This window comes from Prionailurus viverrinus, chromosome D4, assembly GCF_022837055.1.
Source record: "Prionailurus viverrinus isolate Anna chromosome D4, UM_Priviv_1.0, whole genome shotgun sequence".
NCBI classification, from domain to species: Eukaryota; Metazoa; Chordata; class Mammalia; order Carnivora; family Felidae; genus Prionailurus; species Prionailurus viverrinus.
This window is the reverse complement of record NC_062573.1, coordinates 7,145,429-7,159,510: the sequence shown is the minus strand read 5'-3', so window position 1 is coordinate 7,159,510 and position 14,082 is coordinate 7,145,429. Positions and strand designations below refer to the sequence as shown.

At 52.5% G+C, this 14,082-nt stretch overlaps 1 protein-coding gene across 3 annotated transcripts in view; it reads right to left on the bottom strand.

The window, feature by feature from the left end:
- Window positions 1–13,392, bottom strand: part of GGTA1 (glycoprotein alpha-galactosyltransferase 1 (inactive)) — a 57,523-nt gene extending 44,131 nt beyond the window's left edge. Inside the window, exon 1 of one of the 3 annotated variants that reach the window (XM_047830056.1) lies at window positions 13,272–13,392. The gene's annotated coding sequence lies outside the window, so the exon portion shown is untranslated. Of the gene's footprint in view, window positions 1–12,257; window positions 12,392–13,271 lie in introns of those variants that run through there. The other 2 variants (XM_047830053.1, XM_047830054.1) reach the window with 2 other exon arrangements.
- Window positions 13,393–14,082: the final 690 nt, after the last annotated feature.

The window sequence follows — 14,082 nt, the reverse complement described above, 5'->3', positions numbered from 1 at the left end:
CAGGACTCTGTTCTTCAGAAAGTGCCCTCCCATCCCCACCCCCTCCTCAGGCTCTCATCTGCAAAACATAGGGAGGTGGATGGGGCACCTCTTAGATTTCTGCCAGCTCACACATTCTATGATTTTATCACCTCAACAGACAAACGAACAAGGGACAAACCAAACCCAAACCTACAACCATTGTGATTCCAGCTCCCTGGACAAGTTCGTAGAACAGGTTCTTACACTCTCGGGCCTCAGTGTCCCTAGCTACAGAACGAAGCATTCAGGTACAGCCTTCTAGGCTCTTCCCATCACCGACAATGGTAATTCCAGTAAGAAGGCTCCCCCCTCCCCTTGCCTTTCACCAAGAGCTGTACCTCATTCCGGGCACACAAACAGGAAATGTGACATCCAGGAGCTGATGAGCGGCTTGTTTCTCTGAAGCCTGGGCGGGTGACTGGGGGAGCGAAGAGTTTCTGAACCTTCTACCGAAGCTGAGAGTCCGTGCCAAAGACATTTCTCCAACAGTGTGGGCGGAGGGCACTACTGGTGCCTACCTGGGCCCCCTACGTCACCCCCACCCTGGTGCATTCACAGGGGCCGTGCAGCCCAGAATGAGCAGATTAACAGTCTTGAGGGGGTCCCTGTGACCGATCCTCTGAAGGCAGTGAATCCCGGGACAGAGCAGAAGGTGGAGGGCAGAGCTCTGGCTCACGCCCCTCTCTGGGCCTGGGTTTCCCCATCTGTCGAGTAAGGGGACTGAATTCGGGACTGTGCCACGTCCCTGCCCACTCTGTTTTTTCTTCCAGGAGGCGGTGTGGTGCCATGATGAAGGGCATCGCCCCCTGCCCGTATCTGAGAATCAAATCTCTCCTTCACCAGGTGACCCTGGGAAATTTCTTAATCTTTCTGTGCCTCAGTTTCCTCATTTGTAAAACTGGGGTTTCTCGATGAGGAACAGGCAGGGCTCCTGTAGAGCTCCTAGACAGCATCTGACGTGCATAAGTGGCCAGTAAGTGTGAGCTGTTTTTTTTATCATCACCCTGGCTTCTGGATCACTTCCCTTTCTCGCCCTGCCCATACATGGACCAGGCCGGCCGTGAGGACCACGGCGGCAGCCCCGTCCCTCAGAGGAAGCAGATCCCAGAACCCGGCCCGGCCTCAGTGTCCTCCCCAGCCCAGGCAGGACACAAAATACCTGCTTCTGCCAGCCGCTGTGGGAACGAAAAGGAGCCTTGACCTACGTCCCCCAGGGCAGTGGCTCTCAAAGCGTGGCCCGCAGAAAGATGCTGTTTTTTCCCTCCGTGAGGAGGCAGAGAAATTGAGAGTATGTTCAATTGGCTGTATTTTAACAAAATATCATCCGTGGAGGATTAGTCACAAAGAAGGACAGTTCTTCCACATCAAGGCATCAGGCATGGTGCAGGAGACACAAGTTCATTGCTCTGTCTCCTGCAGCTGCCCCACTTGGCTCCAGTGGGCTCTGTGTCCAAGGTGGAGTTCTGGGCTCCTATCTTTCTAGAATGACTCACCCAGGCAGACTGCCCATCTTGACCCAAGGGCATTTCACCCGGTGGCAAATGCAATGGGTCTCGAAATATCTGTTGCCACTGAATAGGCAGCGACTGGCTCTCAGCAGAGCCCAGAGGGCTGGGCAGGGACCAGTCATGGCTGCTCAAGGAGAGTCACTGGCACTCAGTGTTTTAAAAAGCTGTCCACAGAGGAAAAGAATAAAACCGACAGTCCTCAAAACGCAGGCACTAGCTCCTACCCTTGAAGATGCTCAGTTGCGAATCTCTGTTTGGCAGCCATGTTCGGAAGGGATGTCTTTCTCAGGGATCGAGCCTTTTTATAGCTGAAGGGAACCTTAGGGGCCTCTGCTCAAATCCTTTTCTTTCACAGATGAAGGAAAAGGTTCAAGGAAAGATGACTTTTATAGCAGAGGCAGGATTTGAACCCTTGAAGGCTCCTTGACTTACTTCCATTTGTTCAACGGACCCATGGTTACTGAAGGCCTGCTACATCGATGCACTCAGGACTCGACAGCGAACCAAAGAGGTAAGTACTCTATTCTCACAGAGCTCACCTTCCAGTTGGTAAGCAAATAAAATTAATAGTTGTAATTAACAAATAATTAAGGATATATCATTTCATTGGAAGTATAACATATATTACATAGAATATATTAATACATTACTCATTAAATATTATTGTTTGGTAATATTATCAAAATTAATTAATATATTAATATAATACAAACTCGGCGGTGGAAAGGGTTATAAAGCAAATAAAAGATGTCGACATGTTGGAGACTGACTCGGGGGTGAGGGAGCTGCTGTCTGGGGATCCTCCTTGCGTGGGCCTCTCTCTGGGGTCCCCAGGGACCTCCCAAGCCAGTAGTGTGCTGTAGCTGGCTCACGTTGGCTTGCAAGGGCCAACCGTTCAATTTTTAGGAATTTGGCAAGTGAGCCGTTAGATACAGCCGTCATTAAAAATTCAATTATATAAGCTTATAATTAAATGAGTCTTATTAAGAACGAAAGTATCCATCAAAACCCATCACCTCCTAATTGTTTCATTCCATGGTATACTCCTGAGGTTATGTGCACCAATTGTGTTGAGACATAGCGGAAAATGCTATAGAAAAGTAGGCTCCCTCAAGTGGCGGCTTGAACGTGGTCATGGTATAAATATTTACACTGTGGAGACTGGCAAACACCACATAGCAGGGCTTTCAATTCTCCGGGAGCTAGTCACACTGTCTGGATCTAATCCGGGCCTTCTGTGTTCGTGGGAGTCTGTGTTCTTCCGGCCAGAGGGTGTGCGGTGTAGCCCCAACTCCCCCTGGGGTTGTGGGGGCGGGGGGTGCGGGGAGCTTCCAGTCACATGGCCTGAACTTTCTCTTCCCTTTTTAAGGTTGCCACAGTGAGGAAGCACGACTGGGATCTGTAAACGGATCTGTCTGCTTCTGCAAAACCGCGGCTCTGGTCAACGATATCCATCAAGGGTCTCTAAGATGGTGATTCATTCGTTCATTTGTTTATTTGGTTTTGATACAATTAAGTCCCATGGTAAGTGTCCCGAGGAGGTAAAAATTTGTATTTATTGATTGTTTGTTTTTAAGTGTTTATTTATTTTGAGAGAAAGAGCACGAGTGGGAGCAAGGAAGGGGCAGAGAGAGAGAGAGAGAGTGAATCCCCAGCAGGCTCCGCTCTGTCAGCGGAGAACCCGAGACGGGGCTCGATCTCACAAGCCGTAAGGCCCCGACCTGAGCCAAAATCAAGGGTGGGATGCTTACCCGACTGAGCCACCCAGCTGCCCCAGAAGGTAAAAATTTAAAGGAACTCCTGCAGAGAATCTGTAGAAGTGTGTGTCTTACTTCTGGATTTTCATGTTAGGTTTCCTTCCTTTAAATACATAACTGTTCTGATAACAGCTGAGTGAAGATACTAGACTTCTACTGATAATAATGATAAGGGTAGCTGCCATTTAATAGCATCATGTCACGAGACACATTTGTCTCTGAAATCCACACCAACCCATCTTACACCTGGGAACGTTGAGGTCCGGAGGTTCAATAACTTGACCAAGGCCGGGCTGCCCTTCCGAGAGTTCCCCAGAAGCCTTCTCCTGCCCGCAGTTACAGCTGTGTGACTCTCCTTAGACCTGCAGGACTCTATGGCCCTAAGGGGGCCCCAACTCTCGTGGCTTTGGCGAATTCTGCAGCTTCGCAGCTTAGCATCAGGAATCCCCTCCTGCCACCAGAGCAGAACAGGTCAGACACTTTCCCATGTGTCCATATGCACCTGGAATGCAGGTGAGTCACCTAGGCCTGACCAGTTAGTGGTGTTACATCCTAAAGAAATGGCACGAAGGTTCGGACGCCCATGAAATGTTACAGCGGCCTCAGGGGCAGCGAGAGTTAGAACTAGCTGCTATGCAGAGTGCCTGGGTGGCTCAGTCGGTCGGGCGTCCGACTTCGGCTCAGGTCATGATCTCACGGTCTGTGAGTTCGAGCCCCGCGTCGGGCTCTGTGCTGACAGCTCGGAGCCTGGAGCCTGCTTCGGATTCTGTGTCTCCCTCTCTCTCTGCCCCTCCCTCGCTCGTGCTCCGTCTCTCTGTCTCACAGAAATGAATAAACATTTTAAAACATTAGAATTAATTGCCATACAAGACTCTGTGTTATCTACGGCCCAACTTCTACTGATTCTTGCCAGCTTGGTTTTCTAGCCTTCCCAGGGATACTGTGAGCAATAAAAGAAATCCTTCCAACGCGTGCCTTTTCTGCCGCAGCGAGCTAGAATCTCCATCTGTTGCTTGCAACCTTGATCTCTGACCAGTACACGGTCCACGTGCTACTCAGTACATCAGCCCCAAACATTTACTGAGCACTTGCACGCCAAGGAACGAATTCCCAAGCTCTCAATTAAATTTGCACATAAGAACATTAATTTTCCCTTCCTTTGCACAGCTCTGGCTAACATCTGAAAACAGAATTTGCTATGCAAAATATCACCGTGTAGACCATGAAAGAGTTAGTCAACCGAGCAAACGAAGACCAGTCCTTGCGTTCAGGGAGCCGTGCCCCCCTTCCAGGAACCCCTGCCCCTGATTCTGAGCAGTTTCTTTGCCTTCCCCACAGATGCCAGGCAAGTCGTTCTCAGGGACAGCCTGCCAGCCACTTGAGGACTCGTGGTTCCCTGAGAAGGGAGGGGGGGCAAGAGTGCTTTTGCACACAGATGCTACCAACCCCAACAACGTCATCCCTCTGGGCACCTGGCCCGTTGTCCCGGGCTTGCTTCCTCCTCTGTGCTCCCCTGGCCACCAAGGCTGTCTGGGCTCTGGAACAGCCAGAGGGATATCAGGATGACTGGTTCTCACAGCTTCTTCCCTCTGCCTGAAACCCTCTTCCCTCTTTACCCCCTAACTCCCACAGGGCTCAGCGTACAGGGCGCTTCCTCAAGGAAGTCCTATCTGACTTCCTCCCCCGGCAGGTTCAGACCCCTGTGACACCCACCCTGCTCTCCTTCATGGCTCTCGCTGTGCGGTCGTTTTTTTTTTTTTTTTTTTTTCTTTTTTTAACGACTATCTCTCAAGCGAATCCCAGCGTCCCCGTGGGCGGGGACTGTGTCTCTGTTCACTGCCACCTTCTGGCATAGCACACAGCAGCTGCCCAACGTATTCTGGGTGTGTCAGTAAATGAGTGGGTGAATTTCTGGTGGCTCAGTGAATGCTGAATGAATAGCTAATTTCAAAGCATGAGTCTCTGGAACAGGTGCATCTCCCAGAACCACGGTCCCCAGTGTCCCATCTGGCAAATGGGAGCCACAACCTCGGGCTCCCTCCGGGCACAACAGCTCCTCCTCCCCTTTGGCTTTTAGTTCGAGTGTTCATTTCCTGGGGGGTTGGACTTGCTGTTTTAACAGCAGGAGTTGCTCAGAGAGAAGTTTGCTAGATCACGGCCTCGGGGCCATTTTGCTGACAGGGAAACTGAGGCCCCAGCGGCTCCGACCGCTGGGAGCACCAGCACAGGATGGGGCTGGGCCAGCTCACTTTCAGCCCAGACTCTTTTCAGTGTCCTGCCCGTCAGTGGACATTTAAAGCAAGGGTCCTGAAGACAAGAGCAGGGATGGAATTAAGAATTTTCCTTAAGAACTAATCACAAGACCTGGCCTCCCTCACCTAGCCTCTTCCAGAAGCTGCCTTTCACCCTCTGGTTGATTTCTGTCTGAGCAGCAACGGCAGGAGCCTGGGTGAGACATGGATCTGGGGCCCAGCATCCCTGAGTTTTCGGAACCACCTTTGCTCTCCCTGCCTGCCCCCCGCCAGGGTCTCCAGGCCATACTATATTTGGAGTCCGGACCCGGCTTCCGTGCCCTCGTTCTGCCATTCATTCTTGAGACACTTTGGCCAAAACATTAGAAGTCCATCCTTCGGTTTCCCCCCACATAACGCAGGGGAATTATTTCTAATTTTCTGACCCTCACAGTGCTTTTGTGATGCTCAAACAAGATGGAAACACGACCTCACTCTTCAAACTGCCGACTAGCGTAGAGAACCCCAATAATAATAATTCCATAACTGGGGTGCCTGGGTGGCTCAGTCGGTTGAGCATCCGACTTCGGCTCAGGTCACGATCTCGCGGTCCGGGAGTTCGAGCCCCGCGTCAGGCTCTGGGCTGATGGCTCAGAGCCTGGAGCCTGCTTCCGATTCTGTGTCTCCCTCTCTCTCTGCCCCTCCCCCATTCATGCTCTGTCTCTCTCTGTCTCAAAAATAAATAAACGTTAAAAAAAATTTTTTTTAAATAATAATTCCATAATTATTTTTCTCTTTCCCCGGGGTTTTGCTGTCAACCCATAGCCAGCTGACCTCCTTCCAGGGCTCATTCTCCCCACCCAGCCTCTCAGTGCCATTCAACCCTCTTGCCAACATCCTCCTGGGAACCCCGCTCTGCCCCCGGCTTCCCAGACATGCTCTGCCCGGGGCCCTCCTCCTCCCTCTCAGATCACTCACTCCCCTGAGTTGGAACCTGCCTCAAGGGGCAGCACCGCGCTCTCTCCTGCCATTGCCATCTGCCAAGCACGCGTGGCTTTAGAGAGGAGCCACAGGAAGCACATGCCCACCACCCAGCTCCCTCGGAGAATGCCTGCGCGGGCTTTCCCCGGTGCCCAGAAACGTGAGCGCACGGCGTGGGGTCTCCACCCCGCCACCAGCCATCACCACCTCTCCCTCACGGAAACTCTATGTGGCAATAAAAATGAGCACAGTGGCTGCTGGAGGCCGCGTCCTGGCAGCTCCCCCCCCCCCCCCCCCCCCCCGCCGGGTCTGATTGCATGCAGCCGACCTCTGCGGCCTCCACGCTGGGTTTGGACAAGCCGAGCGGAGAGTAGCTCTCTGGCCGGAGATTTAAACGACATTTTTTTACTTCCTCTTTTTCGAACGGAAAGGCCTTTTCGAAGTTATTCTGGGTTGAGTATACTAAATGATGACCCCTTTGCTTTTCGTACACGGACCGGACTCTCTCAGTGTGACTTCCCAAACTAACCCACCTGGCCTCCCTCTCCGAGGGGCAAGATGAAGCTCCTGTGAGCCGACTGTTCAGCCCAGGCAGAGAGGTGAGGGGTCTCGCTTCGGGCCTGACAGCTACTAAGGGTGCACACTCAGCAGGGGGCCTCCGGAGGCCACACTTAACCACCGGAGCAGGTCAGTAAAGAGGGCGGTGGTCGTGTGCAGCGTGCCCTCTGGCTCCTGCGGCTCACAGAGAAAGGAAGAAAGGACCACGGGCCGAATTCACGGGAGGCAGGATGAAGAAACTGGCTTTCACCGAGAGGATGATGATTGAGCTGGGTCTTGAAGGATGAGTAGGAGTCTGCAGGTGGATTTGGGGAGGAAGGGAGGAGGGGGTTCCAGGCAGAGGGGGCAGCATGGGAAAAAGCCCAGGGGCATAAAGCCAGGAGAGGGTGTCAGGAACTGTAGGAGATCCCTGAAGCTGGAGCAGAAAGTCGAAGGGATAGGGTGATGGGAAGAAAGCTGTTCAGAGAGCGGCTCGTGCGGGATCTTGGATGTCACGTAAAGGAACATGTAACCTACTCTGAGGGCAGAGTGGAGCCTGGGAGCGATCCCAAACCCAGTCAGTGTGGTGTCTGGGAAGGCTTAGGCTGCGGGGACAAAATGTACTGGAGGTCACAGCAGCCCAGCCTCTCTGGGCTGGAGAGGGGTGCAGGTGCACCTCAACTAAGCAGGAGCAGAGGGACGGAAGTAAAAGGACAACAAAGAGGTAGGACTGCCTAGATCATAGATTTGGGGGTGGGCGGGGGTGGGGGAGACTCCCAGACAGAGGGATCATGTGTGCAGAAATACAGCGATTTGAAAGCACACCGCCATGCTTGAAGAGAGAGCAACTGTACCAAGGAGTAGGTCGGCCGTGAGGGGGCGGGGGGGGGGGGGGGGGATTAGTTCAGAGAGAGAAGAATAAATGGAGACTCGTATCGGGGAGTTCTTAACAAATATATGTGGTCATTTGGATTACTGTTCCCAAGCATCATTCTCTGCCAGACAGCAAAGGCACAGGGCTGTCAAGGGCTGCCTTGACGTTGGTTGCTGAAGGGTGGGGTGGCTCTGGCAATTTCTTAAAATAAGACACCGGTGCAGTGAGCTCCATCAATTGACTCTCTCTTACGAGAATGATTTCTCTGTAGCATGTGATACTGTTCGATAGCATTTTACCCACATTAGGACTTCTTTTAAAATTGAAGCCGGTCCTCTCAAGCCCTGCCGCTGCTCTATCAACCAAGCTGATGTGATATTCTAAATCCTTTGTTGTCATTTCAACCATCTTCACGGCCTCTTCACCAGTAGATGCTATCTCGAGGAACCGCTTTCTTTGCTCATCCATAAGAAGCAGCTTCTCATCTGCCAAGGTTCTCTCATGAGATTGCAGCAATGCAAATACAGTAATAGTGAAAGTGTTTGTTGAAATCATGAAGAAATTGCAAGAATGACCAAAAGGTGCCGTGAGCAAATGCTGTTGCCGTAAATGGCGCACCTAGACTTTCTGGACCCAGGGTTGCCACAAACCTTCAACTTGTAAAAAAAAAAAAAAAATGCAATGTCTGCAAAGCACAATAAAACAAAATGTGCCTGTATACACATCTGTCCCATTGCCTCTGGGCATGGACATATTGCTGGCTTTGACCAGCAGCATGTGGGTAGAAGTGACAGTGTGCCAGTTTAGAGTAAAGGCTTTAAGAGGCATTACATCATTTCCTTCTTCCTCCAACTCTAACCATGAACATGACATATACCAGATAGAAGCAGCTCCTTCAGCCTATGTCCTGCAATGAGAAGACACATGGGCAGATCTTCTGGCTGGCTGGCACCTGCAGCACAGCCACAAAACCATGTATCACAATGGCTCTCCAGCCGTCATGTAAGGTGAACAATAAACTTTTGTGGTCAGAAGTTAAGATTGGGGATTGTTTGTTATGCAGCATAGCTGCAGCAAAAGCTAGCTGATACACCCTCCATGAGACATACTATAGCATGTCTCATATAGTGATACTCTATGATAGTATCATGTGATGCACACTATATGAGACACAAAGGGAGCAGATGGTGAAGAACTTTCCACGTCATGATTAAGAGTTGTGCACATGGAAGTTCAACAGAGAATTCTGTAGTTGATACACATTGGAACCTTCATTCACTCACACCCAGTCACAGAGGTGGAGACATCCATCCTTCTGCTCCTCTGGAATTTTGCCCTATTGGCCATCTCTTACCTCTCTTAGACTGAGTCCTTCCCCTGGCCTGTATCTCCCTTGTCTTTTCCGTCCTAAAATCCTTCCCTTCACCTTCACCTTCCCACAACTGTAGCTCAGTCTCCCTCTGGCCTTTTCACACAAATTTCTTGAAAGTATTGCCTGTACTCACCATCTCCACTTCTTTCTCTCTCCTATCTCAGCAATCTAACTTGTCTGTCCTCCATCCCCCCAAAATTACTCCCAGCAGATTTCAGTAATCTCCTAACTGCCCAGTGCATCTTCCTGCCCTTATCTTCCCAGGCTGCTCCACACCATTTAGCGTGGAACCAAATACATTATCTCTGCCCTTGACCCAAATGTTCCTCGTTATGTATTCTCTCAGCTAGTGGTGCCATCATTCATCCAGTGACCCATGACAGAAAGCCAATACGAGATAATGAGTTGTGTCCGGCCTTGCCAAGTTTGTAGCATCTTTGAGACATCCAAGAAGAGATGCCCAGCGGGCAGTGGAACATGTGAATCGGGGACCCAAAACAGAGATGTGAACTGGAGATAAAGATGACTGCTCTGGAGGTAGCATTTAAAGTCATTGGCATGGGGGCACCTGGGTGGCTCAGTCAGTTAAGTGTCTGGCTCTTGCTTTCCAGGTCAGATCATGATCTCACAGTTCATGAGTTCGAGCCCCCATTGCCAGCACAGAGCCTGCTTGGGATTCTTTCTCTCTCCCTCTCTCTCTGCCCCTCCCCCTCCTCAAAATAAATAAATAGACTTTAAAAACAATTTTTTAAAAAAGCCATAAGCGTGGACAAACTTGCTTAGTTTATAGAGTAAAAGTACCAGGTCTTAAATTGCAGGTGATACCCAGAGAGCTCTCCTAAGCCCAGAATTTCCTATTCCTAATGTCACAATTCCAACCATTCCATTAGGTTCCTTCCCTCCGGAGGCAGGGCTTCTAGTGGCCTCCACACCACCATCTTATTTTATGTTCTGCCCCCTGTTCGTGCTGTCTTCTCCAACAGCCCTTAAAATTCCATCATAAAAATAGAAGGTATAAGATACCATCACCCTGCCACTAAAATGGCTAAAATCAAAACGACTAAAATAAAATCAACACCGAATATCATCAAGCAGGTGGAATAATTGCAAGAGCCTGACGTTGCTGTGGGAAGGTAAAATGGTATGCCTTATGACCCACGGATTTCAGTCCTACATGAAAACCAATGTCCACAAAAGAATTCTACAAGAAATAAGAGCTCAAGCTGGAAATAACCCAACGCGTTCCTCAATAAGGGAATAAATAAGCAAACCGTGGTATACCCATCCAACAGAATAAACTACCACTCAAGCAATCAAAAGGAACAGACTACTCATATATGCAGCAACACAGGTGAATTTGGAAACCACGGTGTCAAGTGAAATAAACCAGAGATAGACAGTATGATTCTATTTACACGAAGTACAAGAGCAGGCAAAATTAATCAATGGTAATAAAATCAGGAAATGGTTGTCCGGGAGGGACAGAAGGAAAATTAGTTGGAAATGGAAACTTTCCAGGATGTTGCAAATATTTACCTGTCACTTTGGGTGGTGGCTGCATAGGTGTGAACAGCTGTCAAAACATGTTTGAACTGAAGACTGAAGATTTGTGGATACTATTGTATCTAGATGATACTTTAATTAAAAATTAGAAAAATAATTTGTAAGGATCTACCAAAAAACACTAAAATAAAAAGAACGTACGGGGCAGAAAACACACTCATTTCAAATACAATTATATTTATAGTGTGAATGTCCCTATATGAATGCCCAGTCTCCCGCTTAATGCTGTCCCCTTTCAGCTATTCTCACTCACTCTTGCTCCCGTCTTAATGATGTCTGTCCATTAGCTGTTTTCTAACCATCAGGAGAGATGATGTAATATAAAGAGCACAAGCCTTAGAGTCAGACAGGGCTGCATTCAAATCCCAGCCTTGAGTTAGAAGCTGAGCACCCGTGGGTGAGTTACTTGGCCTCTCTGAACTTCATTTCCTTTACAATAAAATGAGGTAACAAGATCCCCCACCCTGTTGTATTGGGCTATGATAAGGGCAGTGTGCTGACTAGCTCCTGGGGAACCTAATTCTTTTTGATCTTAGCCTATGAACAAACTGTTAGTTCGACTCACATCTAAAGGTCCCACCGAAGTCCGAAAACATCTCAGAGGATGTGATTCATGGCTTCTTCTCCCAGAAGGGTAAGAAGGTGAACCAGAGGCCTTGGAATTAGGATCCAGGTGAGCTGGTGCTAACAGCTGGAGAAATGGCTGCTGGGAGCCACCATGGCCAAGGGAAAGGTGCTCGTGGCCCATGACTCAGGAGACAGGCTTCCTGGCAAGGCTTGGCCACCAGAGAATCTTACACAAACCACTTTGCATACCTCTTGACTCAGTTTCTCCAAAGCAGACTGGATCTGAGGAATCTGATAACAAAAACAGCCCCTGGGGTTTCCCAATATACATAGGAGAGATAAAGGCAGGAGGGAGCTTGTTCGGTCTGAAAGAAGGAAGGAGGGGTCAGAGCCCTGCCCTGTAGGCCCCCCTCCCCCACTACGGTGGCTCCAGAGCCAGGATCTCAAGACTCCCAGGAGCATAGTCTGCAACCTCCTGGACCAAGGTAAACCCCAGGGGCATTCCCAGCTCTGTTTTATTAAGTCATTGAATACCTGCCACTTCTAACAACAATTGAGATCTGCACCTGCCCCCCCCCCTCCCCTGCCATCTGGTAGGAGAGACACGGTACACCCAGCAATAACTCAGAACCAGGGAGAAAGTGCTTGCTTAGTGCAGCCAAAGAGGCACAGAAGTGCAACAGAATAACCATGTCCCCACCGCAGGACACACACGCTGGCATTTTCTTACTCAGAGCAGCACCCCCATTTCATAGTTGCATTAACAGGCTTCCCCGGGATAGCGTCTCCCAGCTAAGAAGCAGTGAGGCCTGGGGTCCCCGGCATCTCCTGCCTCCTGAGACATACCTATTTCCAGGTAAATGAAGAAGGCAACGAGGCCTGCGCCAGATCCAGAAGGAGTGCAAAGGGCGAACAAAGCCACAGAAGCAGCCGCCTGGTCCCGGTTCCTTCCGGGGGCGGGATGGGAGAGGTGCAGGGGCGGCGGGGGAGGGGATGGGGGGGTGGGGAGGAGGAGAGGCGCTGACACCCTCCTCGCCTTCCTCCTCCTCCCCGGCCCGGCCAGGCCAGCGGGAAGATTGGGAAATCTCAAGTCGCTCTGCTTTCTCTCCTCCAGCGCTAACAATTTTTTCCACTTTACTGTTTTTTGGATGCCTTTCAAGAGTTTGTGCAATCATTCTGTTTAGCTGTTTTTCTGCCATTTTCAACGGCGGGGTGGTGTCCCTTTCGAGCAGGAACGGGGCTGTTTGTAAAGTTGAAGGGACCCTGTCTCCTCCCTTCACCCCAGTGCAGCAGGCCCTTTTGCTGCCAAAGTTACAAATGTTTGAAACTTTCGCTGTGCCGAGTTTGGCTGGGTTCGCGCTCTCGGACCACTCCTCCTCCGTGCCCCAGCTTTCAGGGGCTCCGGCGCCCCCTCTCGTCACCTTCTCAGGCTCCCCCTTCTCAGGGGCATCCTCTTCCCAAGTAGTCCAGGGCGAGAGCCCTCCCTCTGTCCTGCCCCACGGACAGACCCCTCACTCCTTTCGAGATTCCCCCAGGGGCGGGGGTCCCACCGCGTACCCCCCGGGGCTCCTCTCTCCCGCCCGCACCCCGTCGGCCCCGTGGGGAGACCTCGGCCCGCCGCCCCTCCGGCGAGTCTGCAGGCTGGGCAGAGGCAGCGACAGGGACAGGATGGGGACAGGGACCGGGGCAGAGAGAGAGCGACAAGAACAAAAGCGGGGACACAGGCAGGGCAGAAACAGGGCAGGGCCGGAGCGGTGGCCCCGATCCTCTTCCCCGCCGCCCCCCAAGCCACGCCCGCAGCCCCCGGGCCGGGCCCAGCTCCCAGCTCCCGGGGCTCGGGCGGCGCCCCGCGGGACCCACCTGATCCGCAGAGCCTGGGCGCACTCGGGGCCGGACCGCGCCTCGGCCCCCGGCCCGGCGGCGCCCTCGGCGGCCCGCACGGTGGCCGCGCCGCCTCTGCCCGAGCCCCGCGGGGCGCGCCGGGGCGGGGTGTGCAGCCTGCGCTCCGGGCCGGGCCGGCCGCGGGGCGCTGCTCCCGGGCGGCGGGCGGCGGGCAGGGGCGCGCGGGAGCCGGCGAGCGCTCGACAGACAGCGGCGGCGCTCCCCGCTCTGCGCCGCCCGCGGCTGTGTGTGCAGAGCCGGGCCCGCCCCGGACACTGGCGGCCGGGAGGCCGGCCGCGCGAGTGCGTGAGTGCGGGTGCGTGTGTCTGCCGGCGGGGAGGCGGAGGGGGTGTCTGTTTCATTTTCACTCAGGCAGAAAAAAGCCTGCAACCAGCAAAAAAAGAAAAGAAAATCCCTGGTGAGGGCGGCTGGGCCTCTGCCTTCTCGGGCTGCACGTGGTGGGGGTGGGGGTGGGGGTGGGGTGGGGTGGGGTGGGGTGGGGGGACCCGGAGCTTTGGAGGGTGGGGTGGGGTCTGTCACCCGGTGGTGCAGGGAGGGGCCTCGGGGCCCTGGCGCGCCGCCAGACACTGGGGAGGCGGAGAGCCTGGGAGGTCTGATCCACCATTTGTTTCCTGGGGAAGGAAGAGTGCAGATGGAGACAGCGACAGGCGGGCGGGCCGGAGCCTGAGCCGCCCTGCCGGGGTCCCCCCAAGTCCAAAGCTCCGGAAGTGGGGGCTGGTCACTGGGCACCCAGCGCGGGTCCTGCCCGCGCGTGTTCGCAGACTTGAGC